This window comes from Pan troglodytes, chromosome 3 (assembly GCF_028858775.2).
Source record: "Pan troglodytes isolate AG18354 chromosome 3, NHGRI_mPanTro3-v2.0_pri, whole genome shotgun sequence".
NCBI classification, from domain to species: Eukaryota; Metazoa; Chordata; class Mammalia; order Primates; family Hominidae; genus Pan; species Pan troglodytes.
The window spans coordinates 157093621-157121256 of NC_072401.2; the positions used below are offsets into that span (position 1 = coordinate 157093621).

At 36.2% G+C, this 27636-nt stretch overlaps 1 long non-coding RNA gene across 1 annotated transcript; it reads right to left on the bottom strand.

Moving 5' to 3' along the window:
- Positions 1-2596: 2596 nt before the first annotated feature.
- On the bottom strand, positions 2597-21465 carry LOC134809841 (uncharacterized). Its single transcript, XR_010156399.1, has 3 exons — positions 21297-21465; positions 3671-3755; positions 2597-3066 (listed from the first exon to the last, which is right to left on the bottom strand). It is a non-coding gene; the product is annotated as an uncharacterized LOC134809841 (long non-coding RNA).
- Between the last annotated feature and the right edge of the window lie 6171 nt (positions 21466-27636).

Here is a 27636-nt window from a genome sequence, read left to right on the forward strand (position 1 = left end):
TGCAAATATATATATATAAATATATATACATATACATATATATGACTCATGCTAGAGATACTTCTTGCTGGCTTAAGTAAGTGGCCATGTTGGGAAGACCATATAGCAAGGAACCCAAGGCAGCCTCTAGAACTGTGTGTGGCCTCTGGAGCTGAGGGCAGCCTCATTATATGTCATTACCATCAATACCTAGCAAGCACCTAGGCCTCTTAATCCTACCAAATAAAGGGAATAAATTCTGCCAACAACCTGAGTGAGCTTGGAAGTAGACTCTTGTCCAGTAGAGCCTCCAGATGAGAATACATCCTCACCAACACCTTGATTGTGAAACCCTAAGTAGAGAACCTAATTAAACTCTTCCCAGGTTCTTGGTACACAGAAGCTATGAAATAACAAGCGTGCATTGCTTTAAGACACTAAATTCATGGTAAATTTGTTTTGCAGCAATAGAAAACCGATACATCCTCTAAACTCAGTAACTCAAATTTCCTTGCAGACAAATGAAGTCTGAGGTGCTTCTCTCTTCATTTGGCCTAGTTGACTTGAACAGACACACAAAATAATGATCTGGGTGGAGAAAAAATGAGAGAGGAGAAGGAGGAAAAACGGAGTGTATAGCAGAGAAAGGGTAGGAAGGCAGAGGCATGGGGTAAAAAAATCAGAAAGATGCTTAAGTACATAATATTTGGGCAACTATTCACATTTCAAAATTGTAGTCTAATTAACCTAGAACGTTTTTTCACTTTTTTGAATCCCCTTTTCTCCTGTGCTGAGCTCTAAAGCTGTACATACCAAATACGATCCTGACTAGTTTGTGGGCTTCCTCATCCTCCTAGATGATTTATCAGATCTAGCTTGGTCCCGGGGGACACATGGACAAAAACGCCCTGCCCATTCAGAAATCTTGGAAGGGCAAAGGAGAACAGGGATGAGTGTGGTTGAAGAAGGAGGGTCTCTCTGTGCTGACAGCTGCATACTTAGAGCTTTTTCACTTGCTGTGAAACACTTGTGACAATTGAAATATTCACACATATCCAATTTCTTTCCTACTATTTTTCTTTCTTAAATTTACCTTTTATTTATTGACTGATACATAATGTTTTATGTGTTTATGAGGTACATGTGATATTTTGTTACATGCTTAGAATGTGTAATGTGCAAGTCGGGGTATTTGAGTTATCCACCACTTTGAGTATTTTTCATTTGTATGTGTTGGCAATAATTGAAGCCTTCTCTTCTAAGTACGTTGAAATATACAATACATTGTTGTTAAGTATTGTCAAACAATAGAACTTATGTCCTTTGTCTAACTTTATGGTTATACCCACTGACCTATCTTTCTTCATTTCCCTACCCCCACCCATCCTTTCTAGCCTCTAGTATCTATCATTCTACTCTTAGTTTTATGAAATCAACTTTTTTAGATCCCGCATATGAGTGAGAACATGTGATATTTGTCTTTCTGTGCCTGGGTTATTTCACTTAACACAGTGACCTCCAGTTCCATCCATATTGCTGCTAATAAAATGATTTCATTCTTTTTTATAACTAAATAGTATTCCATGCATATATATACCATATTTTCTTTATTCATTCATCCATTGATGGACACTTGGGTTGATTCTATATCTTTGCTATTGTAAATAGTGCTGTAATAAACATGTGAGTGCAGGTATCCCCTTGACGTACTGATTTCTTTTCCTTTGGATAGATACCCAGTAGTGGGATTGGTGAATCAATATAACAGTTCTATTTTTAGTTTTTGGAGAAATCTCCATATTGTTTTTCATAGTAGCTGTACTAATTAACATTTCCACCAACAGTGTATAAGAGTTCCCCTTTCTCTACACCCTTGCTAGCATCTTTTGTGTTTTTTTTTTGTTTTTTTTTTTTTGTATTTTTAACAATAGCCACTGTAATTGGTATAAGGTGATAGCTCACTGTGTTTTTTCTTGGCATTTCTCTGATGATTTTGAGCATTTTTTTCATATATCTGTGGGCTATTTGTGTGTATTTTTCTGAGAATTGTTTATTCATATGCTTTGCCCATTTTGAATGAAATTATTTATTTTTTATTGTTGAGTTTTTTGTATGTTCTGGACATTAGTTCCTTGTCAGATGAATAGTTGGCAAATTTTTTCTCCCATTCAACAGGTTGTCTCTTGACTCTATTGATTGTTTCCTTTTCTGTGAAATTTATAGTTTAATATAGTCCCATATATCTATTTTTTGTTTTAGTTGTCAGTGCTTTTGAGGTCTTAGCCATAAAATCTTCACATAAGTCATTGTCCTGTAGTGTTTTTCCTATGCTTTCTTCTAGTAGTTTTATAGTTTCAGGTCTTACATGTAAATCTTTAATCATTTTGAGTTGATTTTTGTATATCATGAGAGATAGGAGTCCAATTTCATTCCTCTGTATATGGACATCCAATTTTCCCAGCACCATTTATCAAAGAGAGTGTTCTTTCTCCAGTGTATGTTCCTAATGTCTTTGTCAAAAATCAATTGGCTGTAAATATATGGATTTGTTTCTAGTTTCTCTATTCTGTTCCATTTGTCTGTGTCTATTTTTATATCAATATCATACTGTTTTGTTTATTATAGTCTTACAATGAAAATGTATTTTGCATTCAGTTAGTGTAATGCCTCCAGCATTGCCCTGTTTGCTCAGAATTTGACTATTCAGGATCTTTTTTGGTTGCATACAAATTTTAGGATTTTTTTTCTATTTCTGTGAAAAATGACATTTGTATTTTGGTATAGACTGAATTGAATATGTAGATTGCTTTGGGAAGTATGTTTATTTTAATCATATTAATTCTTCCACTTCATGAGCATGGGATGACATTCCATTTGTGTCCTTTTCAACTTCTTTCATCAGTGTTTTATGGTTTTTACCTTATAGAGATTTTTTATCTCCTTGGTGAAATTGATCCCTTTTTTTGTAGCTATTGTAAATGGGATTGCTCTCTTTTTTCAGCTGTTTCATTTCTATGATATAGAAATGCTATTCATTTTTGTATGTTGATTTGGTATCTTGCAACTTTACTGAAGCAATTCCTGGTCCTAAGGACAAGAAATTTTTGTTGTTGCACAAGGAAGAGGAAAAACAAGAGAAACAAATTGAACACAAACTTTTTTTCTACCTATTGGCAGCGTTTATAACACAAATACTCTGTAATTAAAATAATTTTATTTTTACTATAAAAAATATTAATAATCTTTTCTGAGCCAGATTCTTAGAGAATAAAGGTAACATTGGGGAGGGTTGAATATAATGTTTAGTTATGAGCAAATATTCATTATTTTTCTCAATACTGATATTGCTATACTTTGGCAGAGGGGGAAAATATGAGTGAAACTCTGGAGTACAGAGACTTAGGCATGAATGCTAATTTTAGACATTTTCCCAACTTCTGAGGTACCTTTTGTGAATTTAAAGAGCCATAGAGTATAGAGGTAAACAGAATAGGTATGCACTGAAATTTCAACTGAATACTTAGGTTTCCATTTGGCTTTAGAAATAAAGTATATACTTTAGTGGCCGATAGGTATTACAAATGATCCAGTTTATGGACCACCATGTATGAACTGTTTGAAATAATAGGCAAATTTTTATTTTGTTTGTTTTCTTTAAAGGCCTAAGCTTCCAAAGTAGACATTTTCCTACCTTGACTCTGCTTCTTTTCTGCCAAACTTTAAAGTCACTCCTCAAAATCAAAGGTTAATTCTGGATAATAGCAGCAAAACATTTTCTATACAAAAAGCGAAGAGAAATGAAAATTTTAATGGAAAAGACTATCATAATACAAAATATTCTATTTTAGAATACAATTAGCAAAATATACATATTAATAGTACACACCTTGGGATTAGTGGTTTGCCTATTAAAAAATGGCAAACTCCTCTAATTCTACTGCTAGTAGACTGTTCTTCCCATCTGTGAATAATGATATTTTCCAAATGTCAGTATAAGGAAACTTACACAGAAAAAACTCCGTATTGTAGATAGCAGTCTTCCACGACATGAAAAATATCTATTTTCCTGTCTCTTAGAATACATCATCTGTATTTGTCAAACTTTCTGAATGTTGCAGGAATCTGGGCTGTGTACCTGCTCAGCTTTCTCCTAGTGACTGACAATCAGTGACATGTGGAGAGGGAAGGAGCTTTCTAACTTCTGTGAGATTGTGAGTTTTCCAAGTGGGGCATAGGACACAACTCAGTAGAGTTAAAGTATCAGTTTTTCAACACAAATGATCCAATTTATGGACTGTCCACACCTCTTTCTTTTCGTTTTCATTGACCTTCTGCCTTTGTAGTGCTTTTTCAAAACTATGTCAGATGATGAGAGAATCAATAAAAATAAATAAATAAAATAAGAAAAATGAATGCTTAAAGTTTTTACCTATGGTGCTTCTAAGCAAATATAATTTTAATTTCTGTGTACAAATGGAAACAGATATATAGCTCTACGTATGGTTCAATTAGGTATAATAATTTATATCTATTGAACTTGCAATAACAAAAGTGTAGCTCTAATTCTGAAATGGATGTGAGGGGGAAACGAAAGGGATGGCAAAGCAGAGGAGGTATGGAGGGATAATGTATTTCATTTTTTGAGCAAAATTTCTGATGGAGTGTTGCTAATATTCTCCACTAGGCAAAAAGCAGGTGCTGTGCACTGTATCACAGTGGCCCCTTGACTTAAGATGCAGGCCTGTAGGCCAATCTTACCAGCATTAGGTATATCACAGAAGTATCTGTTCAAAGGAAATGGCCCATATTCCAAGGAATTTGTGAGCCTTAATGTCACAGAACAGGCCCAGTGCCCTTGGCTAATGTGAGTAACAGAACTTTTGGAATGGAAGAAAATTCCATTTTCCAGTGAGCAAACAGAAACCTAGAAAAGGCAAATTTATGGTTCACAGCTCTCTAACTGCTTCTGTTAGAACTGAGACCTGGTTGCCTCTCCAGAGCTGTTTGTGGATGCTCTCACAGCAAAATTCTAGATGTCAAAATCATATTTAATAACCATGATATGATATTTAAAATCAATTAATAACATAAATGTTATATATTTAATATACATATGATGATATGCATATTTTACCTCTGGTCTTTCTCTTCCAAACCCATAACTCCATTCTAATAGTGAGAAATATATCAAACAATATCAGTTAAGGGACATTCTAAAAAATACCTGACCAGTAATCTTCAAAACTGTCAAGGTCACCAAACCAATCAAAGTCTGAAAAACTGCTGTAGCCAAGATGAGTGTAAGAAGTCATGATAACTAAAAGCATTATGGTATCCTAGATGGGATTCTGAGGCAGACATGGGACATTGGATAAACACTAAGTAAATCTGAATAAAGTATGGATTTCAGTTAAGAATAATATATCAATATTAGTTCATTAATTGAGACAAATGCATTATAATTATGTAATGTGCTAATAATAAGAGAAGCTGAGTATGGGGTATATGAGAGTTCTCTATCAAACACCAAAAGCTGGTGAGGATATAGAGCAACAAGAACTTGCATTCATTGCTAGTGGAAATGAGAAAAAGCTCAGCCACTTTGTAAGAGAGTTTCATAGTTTCTTACAAAATTAAACATACTCTCACCTCGCAATCCAGCAATTGTGCTGCTTAGTATCTACTTAAAGGAGATACTAAGTAGTATCCACACAAAACCCTGCACACAAAACTTACATCCACACAAAACCCTGCACACAGATGGTTATTATTATGAGTAATGAGTAGCTTCATTTGTAATTGCCAGAACTTAGAAGCAACCAAGATATTGCTTAGTAGGTGAACTGATAAATAAACTTTGGTACATCCAAACAATGGAATATTATTCAGCACTAAAAAGAAATTAGCTATCAAGTTATGAAAATGCAAGAAGGAAACTTAAGTACATATTATTAAGTGAAACAAGACAATCTAAATTGATTACATACTGTATGATTCCAACTATATATAAAGATTTTAAAAATCAGGGGTTTCTAGGAGTTAGGGGACAGGGAGAGATGAATAAGTGAAATGGAGAAGAATTTTAGGGATCTAAATATACTCTATATTATATTATAATGGTAGATAAATTTTATTATGCAATTGTCTGAGCCCATAGAATATACAACATCAAAAGTAAACCCCAGTGTAAAGTACAGACTCTGAATAATAATTATATGTCAACGTAGGTTTATATATTGTAACAAATGTACGAATATGGTGGGGGATTTCAATAGGGTGGAGGCTGTACATGTGTGGAGGCAGGTGGTGTATGAAATATCTCTATACCTTCCTTTCAGTTTTGCTGTAAACCCAAAACTGCTCTAAAAAATACATTCTTTTTTCTTCAAATCACTGTTAAAATCATCTTCATTTATGACAAGTATGTACAACTTAGTTAAGCAGGAATTTGAATCATTGCTTATGAGTACAGTTATGATTTCCTATTGGCTTTATAGGAAAATTATAACCAAAGCTAATTTTCCATTTCTGAGGTTACTACAATCCAATGTTTATGTGAAATAATGATCTATTGGACCAAGATTCTGGAAATTTTTACTTTTACCTGGTTATAAACTCATGTATTTTAGAGACAATTGCAATGTGAAATAGCAAGATAAATTTTCCAGAAAAGAAATATTTCCATTTTGAGCTGATTCATCTTCATAATTTTGACTTTCTAATTAATGGATTCCAATTACTTGCTAACTCTTTTATATGAATCATTTATTGTCTAGTTATGGAAAGATTGCAGATTATTGAAAGGACAAAAAATTATAAAATTATATTGAATCAGAGAAAATATATCCTACTTACTGGTTTATCCTGACCAAAAAAAAAAGTTCATGATTACACGTTGCTTTAATTACACATTTTTAAATTCTAAATTCACATGCAGTTGTTAAAAAAAATAATACAGAGAAATCTGTATACCCTTCAGTTTCTCCCAAGGGTAACATCTTGCATAACTATAGTACAGAATTACGACCAGGAAAATGACAATGCCATCCATTAACCCTACTTGATTTCACTAGTTCTACATGCACTAATTTGCATGTGTTTGTGTGCTTCATTCCATTTTATTTTTGTCACAGGTATAGATTTATTTAACAACCATCACCGTCAAGACACATAACAGTTCCATCAGCACAAGAATCCTATGACGGTTACACACTCTTCCATCTGTTCCTTTCTCCCTTTCTCAGTCCCTAGCAGTAATAATATATTTTCTATCTCTATAATTTTATCATTTCAAGAATGTTCCACAAATGAAACCTCATAGTATGCATAAGCTTTTGAGAGTACCTATTTTCAGATAGCATAATCCCCTTGAGATCCGTTCAAGTGGTTGTATGTGCCACTTGTTTGCGCTTTTTTGTTGCTGAGTAGTAATCCATAATGTGAATGTTTTTCAATAATTCACCCACTGAAGTCTATCTACGTTGTTTCCAGTTGGGGGCTACTATGAATAAAGTTTCTACAAATGCGTGTACCTGTTTTTGTGTGAACATAAATTTTCATTTATTTGGGATAAATTTACAGGGTCAAATTGCTGGGTCATGTGTAAGTGCAGATTTAGTTTTCTAAGAAATTATTAAACTCTTTTCTAGAGTGTTTATATTACTTTACATTCTCATCAGCAATAAATGAGTGGTCTAGTTTCTTTGCATTCTAACCAGCATTTGACATTATCACTATTTTTTGAGCCATTTTAATAAGCGTGTAGGGATGTCTACTAAGTGTGGTTTTAAATGTTAATTTCCCTCATGGCTAATCATCTTTTCATGTGCTTGTTTACCATTTGTATTTTTTTTTCAGAGAAATACCTATTTATGTCTTTTGTCTACTTTCAAACTGGAGTGCTTGGTGGTGGTGGTGTTGTTTCATGTTGGATTTTGAGAGTTTTTATATATTTTAGATACAAGACTTTTGTCGGGTATGTGATTTTCAAATATTTTGACCCCATATGTAGCTTGTGTTTTCATCCTCCTGACACGATCTTTCACAGAGGATAAGTTGTTTATTTTTATTTTTATTTTGAAGAGGTCTATTTTATCTTTATTTCCTTTTATGAATCTTTTTTTCCTTGGGTGTCAAAACTGATACCTTTTCTCCTAGTCCTAAGTCTCAAATATTTTCACTCATTTTTTTTTCTAAAAGTTTGAATTTGAAGTTCATCTTCTATCTTTAAAGGGTGTACAGTTTGGTTGAGGTTCATATTTTTGCCCATGGATGTCCAATTGCTCCAGCAATGGATATTGAAAAGACTACATTTTCTTCACTGAATTGTTTTGTACCTTTGTCAAAATTAGTTGAGAATATTTGTGTGGGTCTATATATTCCATTGATCTATGTGTCTGTCCCTCTGTCCCTCTGCTAACACCATACTGTCTTGATTCTTGGCATACATGGCTTTTTTTTTTTTTTTTTAATCGTTTTTACCTTTAAAACAAAGAGAACAATTCACGACACCCTCTTATCTATCTATGTTGGTTGGTTAGGGACAAAAAGGAAGAAATGAATCATTTAAAATGTAGAGGGTATTTAGCAGAATTTGTTTCCAATTAGAAACGGATTGAGAGATTCATGGCTTTGGGAATGATTTCTCTATTGCTTTCTCTCTCTTTGGTGTTCTCGTTTATCCACAATGTGTTATATTCTCCATTTTATAGATGAGAAAATTAAAGTTCTTTGAGGTTCCCACAGAATATGGTAGGACAAACATCATGCTTGGAAGCCAATTCAGCTTGTTTCCAAAGTTTGAAATTTTATCCACTATGTTATATTGCTCATGACATCTCAGAGTCCAGTGCCCCTCAGACCAACAACTCTTACATATATATGGGAGATTTTTGAAAGTCTACATCAGTATCTACTGGTAATGGTACAAAAGAATCATCAGGTGGAAAATAGTCTTATTTAATTACAAAATACTCGTTGAGTATCTATAGACCATGCCCTTGACCTAATGGAGCTTACATTTTGTGGGAGAAGCAAACAAACGCACAAGCAAGCAAGTCTCTCTATATATTTACATTTATATTTTTATATGTATTCCTCAAATCTCCTACCCACAGTTCTACAATTCAAGAAGTTCTGAAAACCAAAGATTCTTTTATAACTTATTTGTTGGCAAAAACTTGTCTTGAACTGACATAAAGCTATGTATAGTCTTTATTTATCCCACTTAAAATTAATTACTAGTAATGAATTTTATTGTAAATCAGTGGCTGAGGCCAAGTGTGTTGGGGGAAGGGGTTACATAATATACAGTAAATATCCTATATTATCTTTCTAAAATTTGGGAGGAAAATGTCTTATTCTGGAAGCACATTTATTCTCAAAGGTTTGGGATAAAAGAATGTAAATTTATATTACTAAATGCAGGAAGAATAGGTGCTACATTGAAAAATAGAGTAATGAAGGAGAATACTGTTTGAGATAGGGCAACAGAGAAGGCCTGTCTGAAGATGTGTCACCTTAGAGACATGCAGAGGAGAGCTATGGAGAAGGAGCATCCCAGGTAAAGAAAAAAAAAATAAAACAGATGTAAAGACACCTAGACAAGAATATCATGCTCGGGGAGTTAGAAACAGCAAGAACACTGAGCCTGGAGTGGAGTGAACATGGTAGAGGGCAGTAGGAGGTAGATTTGGACTTTCAGTCAGACCATATCACCTTAGTCAAAGAGCAAAATTATCCAGGTGTTTTCCCTTTTGTTCACTGTAAACAAAAAATATCTGAGACAAGTCCCAATCAGTCTAGAAGTTTATTTTGCCAAAGTTAAGGACATCCTTCTGACACATCCTCAGGACTTCCTGAGACCATGTGCCCAGGGTGCTGGTTTTATGTTTTAGGGAGACATAAGACATTCATCAATGCGTGTAAGATGTACATTGGTTTTGTCCAGAAAGGTGGGACAACTCAAAGCAAAGGGGATCGGGGTTCCAGGTCACAGGTGGATTGAAAGATTTTCTCATTTGCAATTGGTTTAAAGAGTTTATTTAAAGACTTAGAATCAATAGAAGGGACTGTCTGGGTTAAGATAAGGGATGGTAGAGACCAAGGTTCTTATTATGCAGATGAAGCCTCCAAGTAGCAGTCTTCAGAGAGAATAGATTGTAAAACTTTATTATCAGACTTATCAAGTGCCAGACTCTTAGTTAATTCTCTCCTGAATCAGGAAAAAGACCTGGAAAGGAAAAGGAATTCTCTACAGATTGTAGATTTTCCCCTGTAAGAGACAGCTTTGCAGGGCCATTTTCAAAATATGTTGAAAAAATATATATACTTTGGGGTAAAATGCTTTTCTTTCCTTCAGGGCCTGCTGTTTGTCATGTTGGTATCATATTGCTACAAACAGTCTGCTTTGTCAGTCATAAGGTCTCTGTTTTAATGTTAAGGCTGGTCAATTGTGACTAAATTCCAAAGGGAGGAGGGTATAATGAGGCGTGTATGACTCCCCCATCCCATTATGGCCTGGACTAGTGTTTCAGGTTAAATTTGTAATGCACTTGGCCAAGAGGAGGACACCATTTAATTGGTTGGGGAGCTTAGGATTTTATGTTTGGTTTACATCATAATTGCTTTTATTCTCTTTAAGTCATTTCTCTGTGTCTCAGTTATAATCTCTAATATGGTTTGAGGCTTGCAAACACCTTGCTATTATTTTTTAGTTATCTGGCACTGACTCAGCTTGTAAAACATCAAGAAGATTCTAAATCTTCCATAAACAAGGCAGTGATAATACTTACATATTGGTACATGAGCTAGAATATATGTAATAACACCTTAATACATTATTTGAAGGCCTTAGGAAAAGAAGGATTATATTCAAATGCAATATTATAATATTTCTAATTTAAGAAACATTCTTAAGATAAAATCAAAGTTATTATTCAAAATTATTGAATTGGCCTTTTTTCTTTTCTCTTTATTAAATCATTTTGGAGGCTGCCATCTTAGGAAAGACAGAATTTTGCCAGTTCAATTACACTTGCTGGGTACTGTTCTGTACCAGTTAACCAGCTGCTTTTCATGGGATGCCCAAGTCCTTACTAAAGATGAAGATCTATAGTCACTTATTAAGTGAATTCACATCTGAGAAGGATAAAATGTTATTTAAAACAAAATACAGGTAGATTTAATGTAGAAGGATCAAATTCAATTCTGGAGACAGAATAATCTGTTGACCACAAAGTCTGATCCTCTCTGATATGTCTATAGTTTCTTTATTCTAATGCCAATGTGAGGATTGTCTTCTGTCCCAATGTCATGTGTATTTGCCCCAGCCTAGAGGTAATAATATTGCTTTAATGTGAAAATAAATAAATAAATAAATAAATAAATAATTACTTCTCTGGTGCTGACACCATCTAACTATAGTAAATTATAAATCCACATCCTTCTGTGACCATCCTGCACCCCCAGTGTTTCCTCAAATTACTTCCAGAACTTTTCAGAGAAGCCTCACATATGGTCACAGGCAAGTCCTTTCAGCCTCCACTGTCTACTGAGTTCTATAGTGCCTGCAAAGCTGGGCTTTGTTGCAGTTTTATCCTCTGAGTGCTCTAAGTTCTGTTCAAAGGAATGGCCTCGGTAAGCTATAGCTGAATCCACTGCTGGAGGTGGTGTCTCCTGCTATGAATAACCCCAGTGCTGACACTCCTGTGCTATGGTGGGCCCATTCTTTCTTGCTATATTTACACATGACCTGTGAAAATGCCTCTTTGAACATCCAACATCTCACAGAGACTTTATGAGTTAACATTTTTTAAGTTTAACTTTGTCACACAGACATTTCTTTCTCTTTTCGACAGAACTCATAGGATTAAAAAAAAAATTGAGTGTATTAATTTGCTAGGGTTGTCATCGCAAAGTATCACAAACTGACTACTTCAAACAATAGAAATTTGTTTGCAGTTCTGGAGGGTAGAAGTCCGAGACCAAGGTGTTAGCAAAGTCAGTTCCTTCTAAAGCCTCTGTCCTCGACTTGTAGAAGGGCTGTCTTCATGTTTACGTGAAGTGCTCTCTCTGTGTGTCTGTGTCTTCTCATAAAAACACCAGTCATGCCAGATTAGGGCCCACCCTAATAACCTCATTCAACCTTGAAAGAGTTAACAGCCTACCAAAATGATATGAAGATTACTTTAACTGAAGAATATCTAAACAATCAGCAGCCACATAAAGAAACATAATCTAAACTTAGCAGAGACTCCCCAAATACAGCTGCCATTGACCCCCTCCAAAGCAGTTTCCTATTAGAGGGCCAAAATAGTTAATTCTACATGGCAATTTAATGGGGCCAAGAGGTGCCCAGATTAAACATTGCTTCTTGGTGTGTCTATGAGGGTGTTTCCAGGTGACATTAGTATTTGAATCAGTGGACTCAGTAGACAGACCTCCCTAAGGTGAGAAAGCATCATCCAATTTATTGAGGGCCTAAATAGAATAAAAGGCAGAGGAAGGAAGATTTTGGCCCCTTTGCTTCCTGCCACATACTTGCTCTGGGACATCAGTCTTCTCCTGCCCTTGGACCAGGATTTACACCATTGGTTTCCCTGGTCTCAGACCTTCAGACTTGGACTGAAATTACACTGCCAACTTTCCTACTATGTGAGCCAATGTTTCATAATAAATCTCTTCATATATGTATATATTATACATACATATTCATATGTATATACAATTGGTTATCAGTAATATGTCAATATATATTATTGGTTCTGTTTTTCTGGAGAACCCTGATACAGGAGAATACTAGCCCTTGGCAGCAGGAAGTATAAATTACACTGTCATAACACCCACCCTCCTCTTCAGGCTGAGATTTCAGCCTGGATAAACACTGCCATTTCTATTTGCATCAAAAAGCCAACAGGACTTTCCATACTTCCCCACTGAAACCCTAGACACTGGCCACAGCCACTTACCCTCCTTTTGTTTAGGTAGTATATAGACCTATACCTCCAGCTATTCACCGAGTCATTCATTACTGTGTGTTCCTATATATGTGTGAATTAAACCTGTCTTTTCTCCTTAGTATGTCTGTTAATTCACAGGTTCTGATCACTTGAACTTAAGTTGACAGAAAGATTTTTCTTCCAATAATCTTAATTACCTCTTTAAAGGCCTAATCTCTAAATATACGTTCATGTTCTGAAGGTACTATGGGTTAGGATTTTAATATAGATATTTGGGGACACTATTTAACCCATAACACTGAGCTATAAATTTCTCCAAATCACGCCTTCTCTCTGATATTAGAAAATCAGTCTTAGAAAGAGCTTATGTGTCTCATTTCTTTACTCAGAAGGTCTCAGACAATTACGTCAAGCATCCCTTGAAGAAACTAACCTGCTTGCCTACTGGGTATGTCTAGGTGTGTCTGATCCTAGCAGTGAGAGTCAGCAGAATTGAAATTCAAGCTGGGATGTATACTGTGTTCTCTAAACTACCTAATATAAACCAAATGTGTAAAGTGTGGAGTTGAGAAAATATTCCCAAATGGTCAACAATTTAGAGCAACATTCCCTATTTTGCTTCAAGTATCCACACAGAGACACCCAAAAATGAGTCTGAGTGATTATCCTGGGCTCTGAACATTAGATGATGAACAACTGAAGAGAAATAGAAGATCCCACAAATAGATGTTAAGAGAGGACTATGACATTTCTAACACAGCTGAATCTAGAATAAAAATTAATCAGTTCATGTTCTGCAAGCAGTAGTAGTTCTAGAAGCCTTGACCCCCACTACCTCACATAGCAACCAACTTACAGATAAAGTGCTGATGGGATTTTCAATCACAAAAGATTTGAGGAGAATTCACTGGAGACTGTTTTTCTTAATGAGTCCATTCCTTGCCCAGACCACTTCCCTCACTGGGCTGATACAATAAGGTGTATTCCTTGGCATCTGATAATTGTCATTAAGTCAGCCTTTTGGGGAGCCATTTATGATAGCTCACAACAAATTTGAGTATTATGTGCTTTTCATGTAGATGCATTTCTTAAATGGAAAAGTCTCAAATGAGCATTGATGGGTTTATTTCAAGCACATTAATTTGGTTATTGCCCTTATGAGGCAGTATTTTTCAACTCTCATATTTATTTTAAAACCTAAAAGCTGTATGTGTTAGTCCATTCTTGCATTGCTATAAGGAAATACCTCAGACTGGGTAATTTATAAAGAAAATAGGTTTAATTGGCTCACAGGTTCTGCAGGCTATACAGAAAGCATGGCAGGGAAGGCCTCAGCAAACTTACAATTATGACAGAAGGCAAAAAAGAAGCAGGCATAACTTACATGGTGAGAGTAGGAGGAAGTGGGTGGCGGGGGGTGGTACCAGACACTTAAAGAATCAGATCTCATGAGGACTTTATCACAAGAACAGCACCAAAAGGGTAAGTCCCTCCCCATGATCTAAAAACCTTCCACAGGGTCCTACCTCTAACACTGGGGTTTACAATTCAACCGGAGATTTGGTCAGGGACACAAATCCAAACCATATCATTCTGCCCCTGGCCCCTCCCAAATCTTGTATTCTTCTCACGTTGCAAATTACAATCATGCCTTCCCAGCAATCCCCCAAAATCTTAACTCATTCCAGCATTAACTCAAAAGTTCAAAGTCCAAAGTTTCATCTGAGACAACACAAGTCCCTTCCTCCTGTGAGCCTGTAAAATCAAAAACAAGTTAGTTACTTCTAAAATACAATGAGAGTACAAGCATTGGGTAAACCCACGAGTTCCAAATGGGAGAAATTGCCCAAAAGAAAGGGACGACAGGCCCCATACAAGTTCCAAACCCAGCAGGGAAGTTATTAAATCTTAAAGCTTCAAAATAATTTTTATTAACTCCATGTCCCGTATTCTGAGCAGGCTTGCACAAGGCGTGGGCTCTCAAAACCTTGGGAAGCTCTGCCCCTGTGACTTTGCAAGGTTCAGCCTCCACAGGTGATCTCATGGGTTGGCGTTAAGTGCCTATGACTCATTCAGGTGCAGGGTAAAAGCTGCCAGTGGATCTCCCATTCTGAGGTCTGGAGGATGGTAGTCCTCTTCTCACAACTCCACTAGGCAGTACCCAAGTGGGGACTCTGTGTAGGGGCTCCAATCTCACGTTTCCCATCTTCACTGTTCTAGTAGATGTTCTCTATGAGGGCTCCATCCCTGCAGCAGGCTTCTGCCTGGATATCCAGGCTTTTTCATATGTCCTCTGAAATCTAGGCAGAGGCTCCCAAGACTCAACTCTTGCACTCTAAGCACCTGCAGGCTTAATACCACATGGATACTGCCAAGGCTTACAGTTTGCATCCTCTGAAGCAGCATCCCAAACTATATCTGGGGCCCTTTTAGCCATGGCTGGAGCTGGAGCAGCTGGAATGCAGGAAGTAGTGTCCCAAGGCTCAAGGCAGCAGGGCTGGTCCTAGGCCTCTGCATCTGTGATGGGCTGGGCTGCCTCCAGGGTCTCTGAAATGCCTTGGAGGCCTTTTTCTCATTGTCTTGGCTATCAGCACTTGGCAACTCCTTACTTATGCAAATTTCTGCAGCCTGCTTGAATTCCTCCTGAGAAAATGGGTTTTTCTTTTCTACCACATGGCCAGGCCACAAATTTTCCAAGCTTTTATGTTCTGCTTCCCTTTTAAATATAAGTTCCAGTTTCAGGTCATTTCTTTCCTCATGCATATGAGCATAGGTTGTTAGAAGTAGGCAGGGCACATCTTGAATGCTTTGCAGCTTAGAAATTTCTTCCACCAGATACCCTAAATCATCACTTTCAAGTTCAAAGTTCCACAGATCTGTAGAGTAGGGGCACAGTAAAGCCAGGCTCTTTATTAATGCATAAAAGCATGACCTTTGCTTCAGTTGCCAGTAAGTTCCCCATTCCATCTGAGACCTCATCAGCCTGGAGTTCCATGTCCATTTTGGTCAAAACCATTCAACAAGTCTCTAGGAAGTTCTAAACTTTTCCTCATCTCCCTGTCTTCCTCTGAGCCCTCCACACTCTTCCAACCTCTGCCCATTACCCAGTTCCAAAGGCGCTTCCACATTTGCAGTTACCTTTATAGCAATGCCCCACTCTTGGTACTAATATTGTGTATCAGTCTGTTCTCACATTGCTGTAAAGAAATACCTGAGACTGGGTAATTTATAAAGAAAAGAGGCTTAATTGGCTCCCGATTCTGCAGGTTGTACAAAAAGCATAGCTGTGGAGGCCTCGGGAAACTTACAATCATGGTGAAAGGTGAAGGGGAAGCAGGCACATCTTACACGGCCAGAGCAGGAGGAAGGCAGGGGAGGTGCCACACACTTTTAAACAACCAGATCTTGTGAGAACTCTATCATGAGAACAGCACCAAAAAGGGAAGTCTGCCCCCATGATCCATACACCTCCCACTATGCCCCACCTCCAACATTGGGGATCACAATTCAACATGAGATTTGGTCAGGAACACAAATTTAAACCATATCACTGTACCCAGCCATCTTCTCAGCCTTATGCCACCCCTGTTAGTTAATATGCCATAAGAAGTCAGAGAAGATTTTTCATATTTCCTAATAACATTTAACTATACTATCCATACTGCTAACAGTGAAAATGTTTTTGATGATAATGAGAAAGTACAAACAAGTTATTCTTGTCTTCATTTAAAGCAATTCTTTATATGCTCATAAACTAATTTATTTGAGGCTTTGGTTTACATGGTTCTGTGCTAGCAAGCAGAGATGGTTTAAATTATACTTCTTCAATAAGTCATCTATACTTTTTAAAGCTTTAATATAGAATGTCTAATGCTATAGTGTAGATGACTGTTAATTTGTGTCTCTTCATAAATAATGTGAAAGTATTTAACTTTGGAAAAAGATGACTATAAGAAACTGATTTAAGGAACAGTATGAGTTTCTGTATTACAAATATTTAGATATTCTTAAGAATATTTGTAGATTCCCATATGTTTATATGAGAACAAGACCCAGGTCCATTTCTTTTATTATTCTTATCTTTTTTTTTGCCAAAGGTGCATGACAAATAATAAATGTTTAAGAATCAATTGTGAATGATGAATGAAGATAATATGACATACTTGAGCATGAGATCGAGGAGATGGCCAAGTTAATAGTTGACACAATGCTCAGCCTAATGGTAGGCCCTGTGCATAACACAAAAGATGTCCAAAGTGTGGTCTCTGTTCATGCAGACTTCTAAAGGTCTATGCTTTAATATCCAAATATTTTAATTCATTTGCTAATCATTAAACAGTTAATATAGGCAATAAAAAGATTGTAACAACAAGAGTAAGAAGGAAAAGAATCAGCCAGGTATTTACTGAACACTTCATACATGCCAGTCATTGTTCTAAGCCATTAATTTGTCTTATTATTTGCAATGATCCTGAGGTAAGTATCATTATTGTTCCCATCTTGTAGATGTGTAAAATAAAGTAGTTTTTCTCCTCAAGATGTATGGAATAAAATATAAGTTAAGTTCAAAGTAGAAGGTATTATTTTATCAAAATCTACAAATTATATTAGTTTAGTAATAAATATAGTATTACCAATTACATTAACAACTTTGCCTGGGTTTTTTTTTTTTTTTTTTTGTTTGAGACAGAGTCTTACTCTGTCACCCAGGCTGGAGTGCAGTGGTGCAATCTCAGCTGACTGCAACCTCCACCTCCCAGGTTCAAGCGATTCTCCTGCCTCAGCATTCCAAGTATCTGGGATTACAAGTGCCTGCCACAACATCTGGCTAATTTTCATGTTTTTAATAGAAATGTAGTATTTTTAATTTCACCATGTTGGCCAGACTGATCTCAAACTCCTGACCTCAGATGATCCGCCCGCCTTGGCTTCCCAAAGTGCTGGGATTACAGGCTTAAGCCACTGCACCTGGCCCAACCTTGCCAGTTTTCAAACAAATATTTCTAATATAGAAAAACACTTTGTAACTATCTGAGATTTGGATAGTCATCTTATTTACAGTGTACAAAGTTTTACAAAATTATTAACATTCACAGAAAAAAATAAAACCAAATACAGAAAAACTAAAACTATTACCATGTGCAGAACTAATGGAATCAAAATTAATTTCTGTCTATGAGAACAGAAAAAAAATGCAGCATACAATAATGTGTTTATCCTAAGAATACTATGAAATTCTTTCAAAAGTAATATTGTAATGAAGAGATGCCTTTTTAGTCTCTTACTGATAATTAATTTTCAGTTAATATAATATTTAGTGTTACGAACCCTGGAGCCACAACTTAATTCACATATAAAATCCAATTGTGAAATTATAAACATTGAGAAAGAATCTTTAATTTTGTTAAAACTGAAAGAAAATGGGAAAGATATTTCTAGTACCACTATAATCTTGATAAAGTAACCTTAAAAATGTTGAAAACACAAAAATATTAGATTCTATTCCCAATAAAATCAATGCTGGTAATTATTTTTTCATTCATGAATCCATTTAACAAATGATTATTTAGTGCTTACTATGTGTTAGACATGGAGTTAGGCATTTTTTAGCAAAAATTGATATGAATTCAATTTCCAATTATGTGAATAATTAAGAACAATCAAAGTATAGAATTTTTAAATGACTTGAGATTAAAATTCTTTATTTCTTAATTTATTCATTCGTTATTTTTTGTGTGCCCACTTAACAGAGATACATTTTAAAATATAAAGTCACTTTCTTGCCATTAAAAAGATTGAAATCATGGCAAGAAGAAATTTTATCCAGCCTTGCATACAACATTGAAGATTAGTCTATGATGATTTAGATCCACCACACTGCCCTAGTAGATGTAATGAAGTCATTAATTAAATTGTGTAAAGAATCTAGAAGATAAAGCTCAGCATCACTAGTCATAAAAGAAATAAAATTCATAACAATAGTCATCTTCACCTGCCAAACACTAGAGAATTAGAAATGTTGGAACAACTAAGAATATGGAGTCACAGGCATGGTAATAAAAAGTGCTGGTGGGCATACAATCTACTTACCAGATTTTTTTTTGCAGCAAGTAGTCATGTGACAAATTCTGGCCAATAAGATATAAACAGAAGTATTGTATATGACTTCCAGGAAAATTCTGACATCTTGTATTATTAATGTTAGTAACCATTTAAGAGATCAAAAGAGGTTTTGCAGAATAAAGACAATTAAAAGAAAATAATTTAAAGCACAGAATTTTCTGTAATACAAATAGCTGGAGAATCAAAAATATTTATATTTGTTTATATAAGACAAAAATGAAGTATGTGCATTTTCTGTGCTGTTTTCTTTGTTAAAAAATATAAATGTTCTCCAATAGCATTATGTTTCTAATGACTAATACAAAATGATGGAACACCCCAACACTGATATTTGATGGATACAATCTCAAGTCTACTTTTTGGGAATACAGGACCTATGCCAAGAATTCTCAGCCCCTCACTGCCTAAGAACACTGGGAACAGGGCAAGGAAATTCTGAGTTCCTTAAGATTCAAATTACAGCAAAGCTTACCTCAAGTGGTTTAAGCAGTAAGAACACACGCTATTTTGTACAACAAAAACTCTGGAGGCAGATGGTTCCAACGTAGGTTAAATTAATAGCCCCAAAAAGTCAAAAGTTCTAGCTCAAAGTCTTGTGATCCTCTGAGCTTTTTACTCATGCTCTGAAGATGGCTGCAGCTTCTCTGATCATCAGGGCCTCACATAGTAATCTCCAAAGGCAGATTAAAAATGAAACACTATTCACCCAGATGTTTATAACAGCTTCATTTATAATTGCCAAAACTTGAAAGTAAACAAGATGTCCTTTGGTAAGTGAATGAAAAAATAAACTATGGTATATCCAAGCAATAAATTATTATTCATTACTAAAAATAAGTGAGGTATCAAACCATGAAAATACATGAAGGAAACTTAAATGAACACTCTTAAGTTACTGAAGCCAATCTGAAAAGGCTACAAACTATACGATTCCAACTATATGACATTCTTGAAAAGACAAAACTGTGGAGTTAGTAAAGAGATCTGTGGTTGCCAAGGGTTAGGGGGCAAAGAGAGATGAACAGGAGGAGCACAAAAGATTTTGGAGCAGTAAAAATACTCTGTATGGTACTATAGTGGTGGATAAAGTCATTATAGATTTGTCCAAACCCAAAGAACGTACAACACCAACAGTGTACCCTAACGTATCCTATGGACTCTGGGTGATAATGATGTGCCAGCGTAGGCTCATCAGTTACAGCAAATGTATCATTCTGGTGGGGAATGTTGATAACGGGGGAGGATGTGTACGTGTGGGGGCAGAGCTATATGAAAAATATCTGTATCTCCAATTTTGCTGTGAGCCTAAAACTTTTCTAAAAGAAAAAGTTTTTAGGGAAAAAAAAGCATTCTTTATTTTCAAAGAAAAGCAACCATAAATAATGATGGAAACATGAAAAATTATATTTTACGTAGGTACTATCTCTGAGACAGACTAATATCTTCATGAATGTTTACTAACAGTGACATTTTATTTTTAAAACTTCAATTTTTACTTTTAAATAAAAATTATTAAATTATTAACATAAAATTATAAATTATTAAATTGAAAATATTTTTAAATTTTTACAATTAATTTTTGGTTTTTAAAATTAAATTGTATTAATCAAAAACTACTTGTAAATATTAAATAAAATTGAACATATATATCATAAATCTCACAACTCAATAAGACTCTCCTTTTTGTTAATAACAGTAGTATGGTTATGACTTAGTAAGTTCCAGCCAAATGCCATGTTCTTTCTATATAATAAAGTTATATCATTAGTATATTTACGTCACCTCCAGTCAAATTTTAGCTAAGACTAAATGACATTATGTTCCAGGAACTTTCCTAAGTACTTTACATATATTTACTTAATGCTCTCAATTTCTTGTGAAGTTGGTATTATTAGTATCCTTATGAATATTAATGATTACAGGGTGGTCTTAGTAGCACCAAGCCTCATATCCTCCCAGAAAAAGTGCAAAGCATGGAAGAAAGGAGAGGCTTCTTGTGAAAAGTTCCTGGAAGTCTTCTCTTCAGTTCCTACGAGCTAGCAGTGGAGCTGGTGCAAGGAGAGCTGAGAAAGCCAGGGTGTGGGAGGCGGGCTCTGCCAATAAGGAAGTGGGAGAAGAGGAGCACCCTTAGGGAAAGTACAACCAGATCAGTAGCTACTGCTTCATAACAAACCACTCCCAAAACAGTTATTTAAAACCGTGCATTATTTCTAAAGGTGCCATGGGTCACCTGACCTGGGTCAGGTTCTGGTATCTTGGCTGGGATCACTAGTGCATCTGTATTCCATTGCTGGATCAGTTCTTGTAAACCTAGTAGAGAACTACTGGTAGTCCTGGAACAATCTCCTTTGAAGCATTTCTCTTTATTCTTCTTTTTCCATTTTCATCCTTTGGTGCTAGAGCCAGATATTGAGGTCACTATGTCACTATGAGGTTCAGAATCCTGACTACCTCATAGTAGCAATTCTTGGTGAAGTGCATATTAAAGAGGAAGCACATCTTTAGTTTCCAGTAACTGGCATTTGGTTACGGGGTGGCCGTTTTTCTGCGTGGACCAAGCAGGGTCCCAGTTCAAGTTTCTGCTGCGTATCTGATAATCTTGAGGTATTTATGAAGGACTCCTTTGAAAGTTCTCTACTGAGTTTCCTTAAGGAATTGGAATATGTAAGTAAATTTCTGTCCAGAATGGAGGAATACTATACTAATCACAATGAATAGACTGTATATTCCTTATGAAATTCATATCATTTGAAGGAAAAATTAGGTTAGTAACTCTACCACATAATGTATTTACTTATGGAATTTTTTACTCACTTCTTCAGTCCATTGTATTTGCCATGCTTTAGAACATGGTCATGGATCTTATTGGGGTTATCCTCATCTTTATTCCTGAGCAGTCTCTACCTTTGGTGGCACTGCTTATGTTATATTGATATAGTTTTGATTAAGTTTTACCACTGATATGGCTCCAATGAGTAGAGGAACACCAGGACTCTTGTCTCGTATAGATTAGATAAAACAACATGGACACACATGGAGTGGTTTTAAGGAGTGGAGAGTTTAATAGGCAAGAAAGAAAAGAGAAGGCAGAAGGAAGAGGCTAGCCTTACAGAGACAGAAGGAAGGGGGCTCCAAAGCTGAAAGAGGAAACCCCAAGTGCCACAGATACCAGCCAGTAGGCTGGAGAAGGCAGTGTTTGATTTGCATAGAGCTCAGGGGATTGGTTTGACCAGGCATGTCATTCATGGAGCCCATGGAAAACGTTGGCCCTCCCACCCCAGCGTTTTAATATGCAAATGCAGGGTGCCATGATATTCTACACGTAGGGATATGTGGAGGCGGCCACGTTGCCCAGAATATGTGGGGCAGGGGCAAGGGCCAGAAGGCCGAGGGAATGCCATGTTTGGGTGGACCCAGTTTCTAATGGCCTGCATTTTCATATCAAAGATTGCTGGCCTGGCTCTAAGAGCTGTTTTAAAAATGAAAACTTTTCAAGGACCCGTTTTCCTCTCTATCTGCCTAAAATAATTACTTAATAACTCCTACAGTACCACTAGGCATGGAAATAATTTGGAGGTGGAGACATTGGCAAATTCGTATACATTCAGTTAACTTCCCTTCCTTGTAGATATGAGAAAACTGACCCTTGAAAAGTGAAGAAAGAAAAGTGACTTTCTAAGATTGAACAGCCAAATGATGAGAGTCCAATCCCTTTGGACCTGTTTTCTCACCTATAAAATAGGTGAGACCATATCCTAGGAACATCCTGTCTTTGGCAAACAGTACAAAAGGAGAATTTGATAAACAAACACATTTATCTTCATGAATACCCAATCCTACTGGTATTTACACTCTGGACATATACTTCAGTCTGGGGAGAAGAGAAGGACACTGTAGAGATAATCTAACAGGAAAGAGAAGTAAAAGTCATAACTTGTATGAGTTAATTTTTATCAAGAGTGAAGAAATGATTTATGTCGGGAGAGGTGGGAGTTTGGTGGGGAGTGAGGATATTGCAGCCACGAGAAGCTTGCTCTTGGATATATGCTGTTCTGATTGGAAATTGTATTTTATCCATGTAGTAGCCATCCCTAGTAACTGCTTACCTACTTTAGGACTTTTAGTGAACAGAACCTGACTAAAATATACCCTCCTATATAGCCTCATATTATCTTTATAATAAATTGCCATTGAAAACTACTCAGAAGATAGTTAATGTATTTTAAAGATAATAAGTATTTGGGAATCTGGATGAAGTTTTAGTTTTAAATGTAATATCTTCTGAGAAAAGATAACTGATTCTTGGTCATCGTTTCAGTGATCAGAAAGAATCAATGCTCTTGTATTCAGCCAACAGGAGGCAAATTGTGAATCCAAATCATAGACTATAAAAACAAGCAAGGACCTTAAAAAGTATCCAGGCTCAAACCCCTGCTTTTAATGATAGGAAAGTAGGCTCAGAGAAGAGCATAATATGCAGGAATAATTTCACGGATTGCTGTTGTTTGCTTCTTTTTCATTTATTAACCTATTGAATACTTGCTGTGTCTCAGCATTGTTGGCTGACAGAGATATAATCATAAACAAAACCCCAGAATAGCACAAAAGCATGTTCACAATGCCTTCCTGACTTCTCCCAGGCTTATATTCCCCTCTTCCCCAGGCTCTCAGCCTCACCGAAAACCTCAGACACATCCTGTTCTTTCCAACCTCTCTTTCTTTGTTCATGTTGCTGGTCCTTTCGTAATAGTTGATTACAATCGTTAATACAAGTACATGGTAGAAAAATCCCAGAGGTATAAAAGGACAAATAAAATGAAAATCACATCTCTCTTTTGTCTGTGTTTCCCAGTCACTCAATTCCTCTTCCCAGAGATAACCACTGTTTCTAATTATGTATTGTCATGGAGTTAGTTAATGGATACGTAAATATATATGCATGTATAATTGGTAGTCATTTTTTGTCACCAAATGTTAACACGTTCTGCATGTTGTTCAGTACCTTGTATTTTTGAGCTTAAATGTGTGTGTTTTCTTCTAAATTTGATAGTAAATTTTTTAGATTAATAAGGTCTCTCTTCACCTGGGCTTTGGTATACTAAGATGATCTTTAACTTAACCTGGGTTGTCTCTTAAATTATATTCTTTATATTATATATAAATTATATTCTTTAATTCAATTTAATTCAGTTACTTTAATTCTTTAATTCAATTACTAATTCAGTATATTCAATTAATTCATCTTGTCATTCAAAGTCTTCAGAGCCTGTTTACCTGCAATCTGTAACCTGATTTCATGCCACTGTCTAACTCACACCTTCGTATCACTCAGCCCATTTCCTTATTTCCCCTTGAACGCTGATGCATATTCCTGCTTCTGAGACTCCGCTAGTTGTGTTTCTCACAGCATTCCCTTCTCTCTGATTACAACATTCTTTGAGACTTAATCCTCACCTCCTCCATGAAGCCTTCACAGCTGTTCCCACCCACATTTGTCTCTTCCTCTTTCATATTCCTGTTCCATTTTGATATAATCACATACTATCCTTTATTTCAGCTCAGTGGGACTCAGTCATTACTCAGAGTGTTATAAGCTATATTTTCCTGGCAAGTTAATGTTTACAGAAATCACGTAGCCTCTTTGGACCTGTTTTCTCCCCTATAAAATGGGAAAAGCAGTATGATGCAGAGCAAGTTCATGGAATTTGGAGTCTGCTAGACTGGGGTTATATTCCAAAGTTTGCATCATATTCTATCCCTTAGGCCTATTAGAAAATTGCTCTAAACTCTGTTTTTTAAAATCTTCAAAATGTAAATAACTCCTTCTTCATAGCATTGTTGGAGGATCTAATAGAATAATTGATGCGAAGCTCTTGACATACAATAAATGCCACTTTTTGCATGTATAGCATTTAGTCAAGTGATGCCAATGTGGATGTCACCAATAAATATTTTAGTGAGTATTGGCTATGTGTGCAAGACTTCGTATTGAGCACTAAGGTATGAAGATTTACATGCTTAGTACCAGGACCTGGCACATGGAAGGTACCCAGAAAATGTTGATTCAACTCCCGGATGAGAAAAAGTCCCCCAAATGCAGAATCCAATATGTTAGAACATGGATATGTGCATTTGTTTTTTTAAAAAGTCTATAAAATTAAAAACTTCTAAATTTATCACTAAGGATTGCTTTAAAGTTTAACATTATATTTTGAGGAAATTATGAGCCTCAATATAGAAATACAAAGTATTCAAAATATGTAAATAATAATTGTTCTTATGTAGACGTAAATTAATCTCTAAGGTTTTTAGGACAAGTTACGTAAGAGTCCAAAACAATTGCCAAGGCCCTGAATAGGGAGTTTGGTTCCTATATTCAAAGAATATCAAAAAAACTAGTGTCGCTGGGGCAAGTTAAGTGAGAGATAAAATGAAATTAAAGGTGATTGTGGCCCTGTCTCCCAGTTTCTACAGGAATTAGGAGTGTGACTTCAGGAATGGCTTATTCCAAGTTGTAAAACTATCCCCTGTCATGAAGGTAGGATAAAGTTTACTTTTCCTTTGGGTAAGGCCAATTAGCAAACACAGGTGGCCAATGATCCTCTCCTGACACAGCTTTTAAACACTTTCCAGCTTTTTGTCTCAGAAAAGTTGAACTCCAGGCCTTTCTCCTCTAGTTCAACAGCCTTGAATAAAGTCTTTCTTACCTGTATAACTTTATATAGTGTCATTTTTTCTTTGACACAATGATAATGGTAAGAAGTGGTGGGATCACTGGATATATTTTGAAGACAGGATTTTCTGATAAATTAGATGTAGACTGTGAGAAAAATAGAAGACTCAAGAATTATGTCAGGCCAGGTGCAGTGGCTCATGCCTGTAATCCCAGCACTTTGGGAGGCTGAGGTGGGCAGATCACTTGAGGCCAGGAGTTCAAGACCAGCCTGGCCAACATGGCAAAACCTCATCTCTACTAAAAATATAAAAAATTAGCCAGTTGCGGTGGCATGCACCTGTAGTCCCAACTACTTGGGAGGCTGAAGTGAGAGAATTACCTGAGCTCAGGAGTGAGTGGAGATCACACCACTGCACTCAAGCCTGGGCAATGGAGTAAGACCCTGTCTCAAAAGAAAAAAAAAAGAGGAATTCTGTCAAAGGAGTCCGTGAACAAATGGATAAATAGAGTTGTCATTGACTGAGATGGAGAACACTATGGTTATGGCATATGGGGGCGGTGAGTTGGGAAATTCAGTTTTGAATATGTGAGTTTGAGATGTCTTTTAGACTATACGGTAGGCTTTTAAATATTGAATGTAAGAATTTGGAGTTAAGAAGACCTGTCAGAACTAAAGATATAATTGTGGGTGTTGTTACAGTTTGAATGTTCGTCCCCTCCAAACTCATGTTGAAATTTAATTCCCTATGTGGCAATATTGAGAGGTGGGACTTTTAAGAGGTAGTTGGGTCATGAGGACAGAGCCCTCCCAAATAAATGAATCTATTCATGAATTAATAGATTAATGAGTTAATGAATTAATAGATTAATGAGTTATCACAAGATTGGGACTGGTGGCTTTATAAGCAGAGAGAGGAGAGACCTGAGTTAGCACACTTGGTCCCCTCACCATGTGATGCTCTCCACTGCCTTGGGACTGTGCAGAGTCCCCACCAGCAAGAAGGCTCTCACCAGATATGGGCTCTCAACCCTGAGCTTCTCAGTCTCCATAACTGATAAAAATAAATTGCTTCATTCATATATATATATATATATATATTTCTTCATATATATACACACACACACACACACATATGTGTGTGTGTGTGTGTGTGTGTATAAATTGCCCAGTGTCAGTTATTCTATTATAACCACCAGAAAACAGACTAGGACAGGAATCTTCAAAATACAAAGCATGTATCAAACCAATGCCTGGATATAAAGATTGTGGCTAGAGAGGAGAAGACTAAAGATTGAACCCTGAGCCACTACATCAGTTAGTGAGATAAGAGAACTTCCAAAGAGACTGAGAATGCATGGCTCCGGGTCAGAAAATCCAAGAGTGCTGCCTTGGAAGACAACAGAAGAAAGGATCTTCAGGAGAAGGGAATGATCCTCTCAGTCAAATGCTGTTGATAAAGTTAAATGTGAGCCTAGAGTTGGTCACAGGATTCAGCAACTTGGAGGTCACAGGTGATCCTAACTAGTGCCATTTCATTGGAGTGATGGGAACGAAAACTGGACTGGAGTAAGTGAAGAAGATTAGGAGGTGGGACTTGGAGAAACTGAGTCTGGTAAGGAGTTTTTGATGCAAAATTGAATAGAGAGATGTGTCAGTAACTAGAGAGAGAAGAGGGGTAAGGTTTTGTTTTAGGTTTGATTGTATATTAGGGATGACAGAAATAAAAGCACAGTTGTACTGATGGGAAGGATACAGTAGAGAAGAATGTTTTGATGTTTTGATGGCATAGGAGAAAGACAGAGGGGAGAACTGTTAGAGTGAGGTATGATGTCCCTGAGTAGGGGAGATGAAAGTAAATCCAGGGTCTAGTGTACCAGATAAGGAATTAGCCAAGTGAT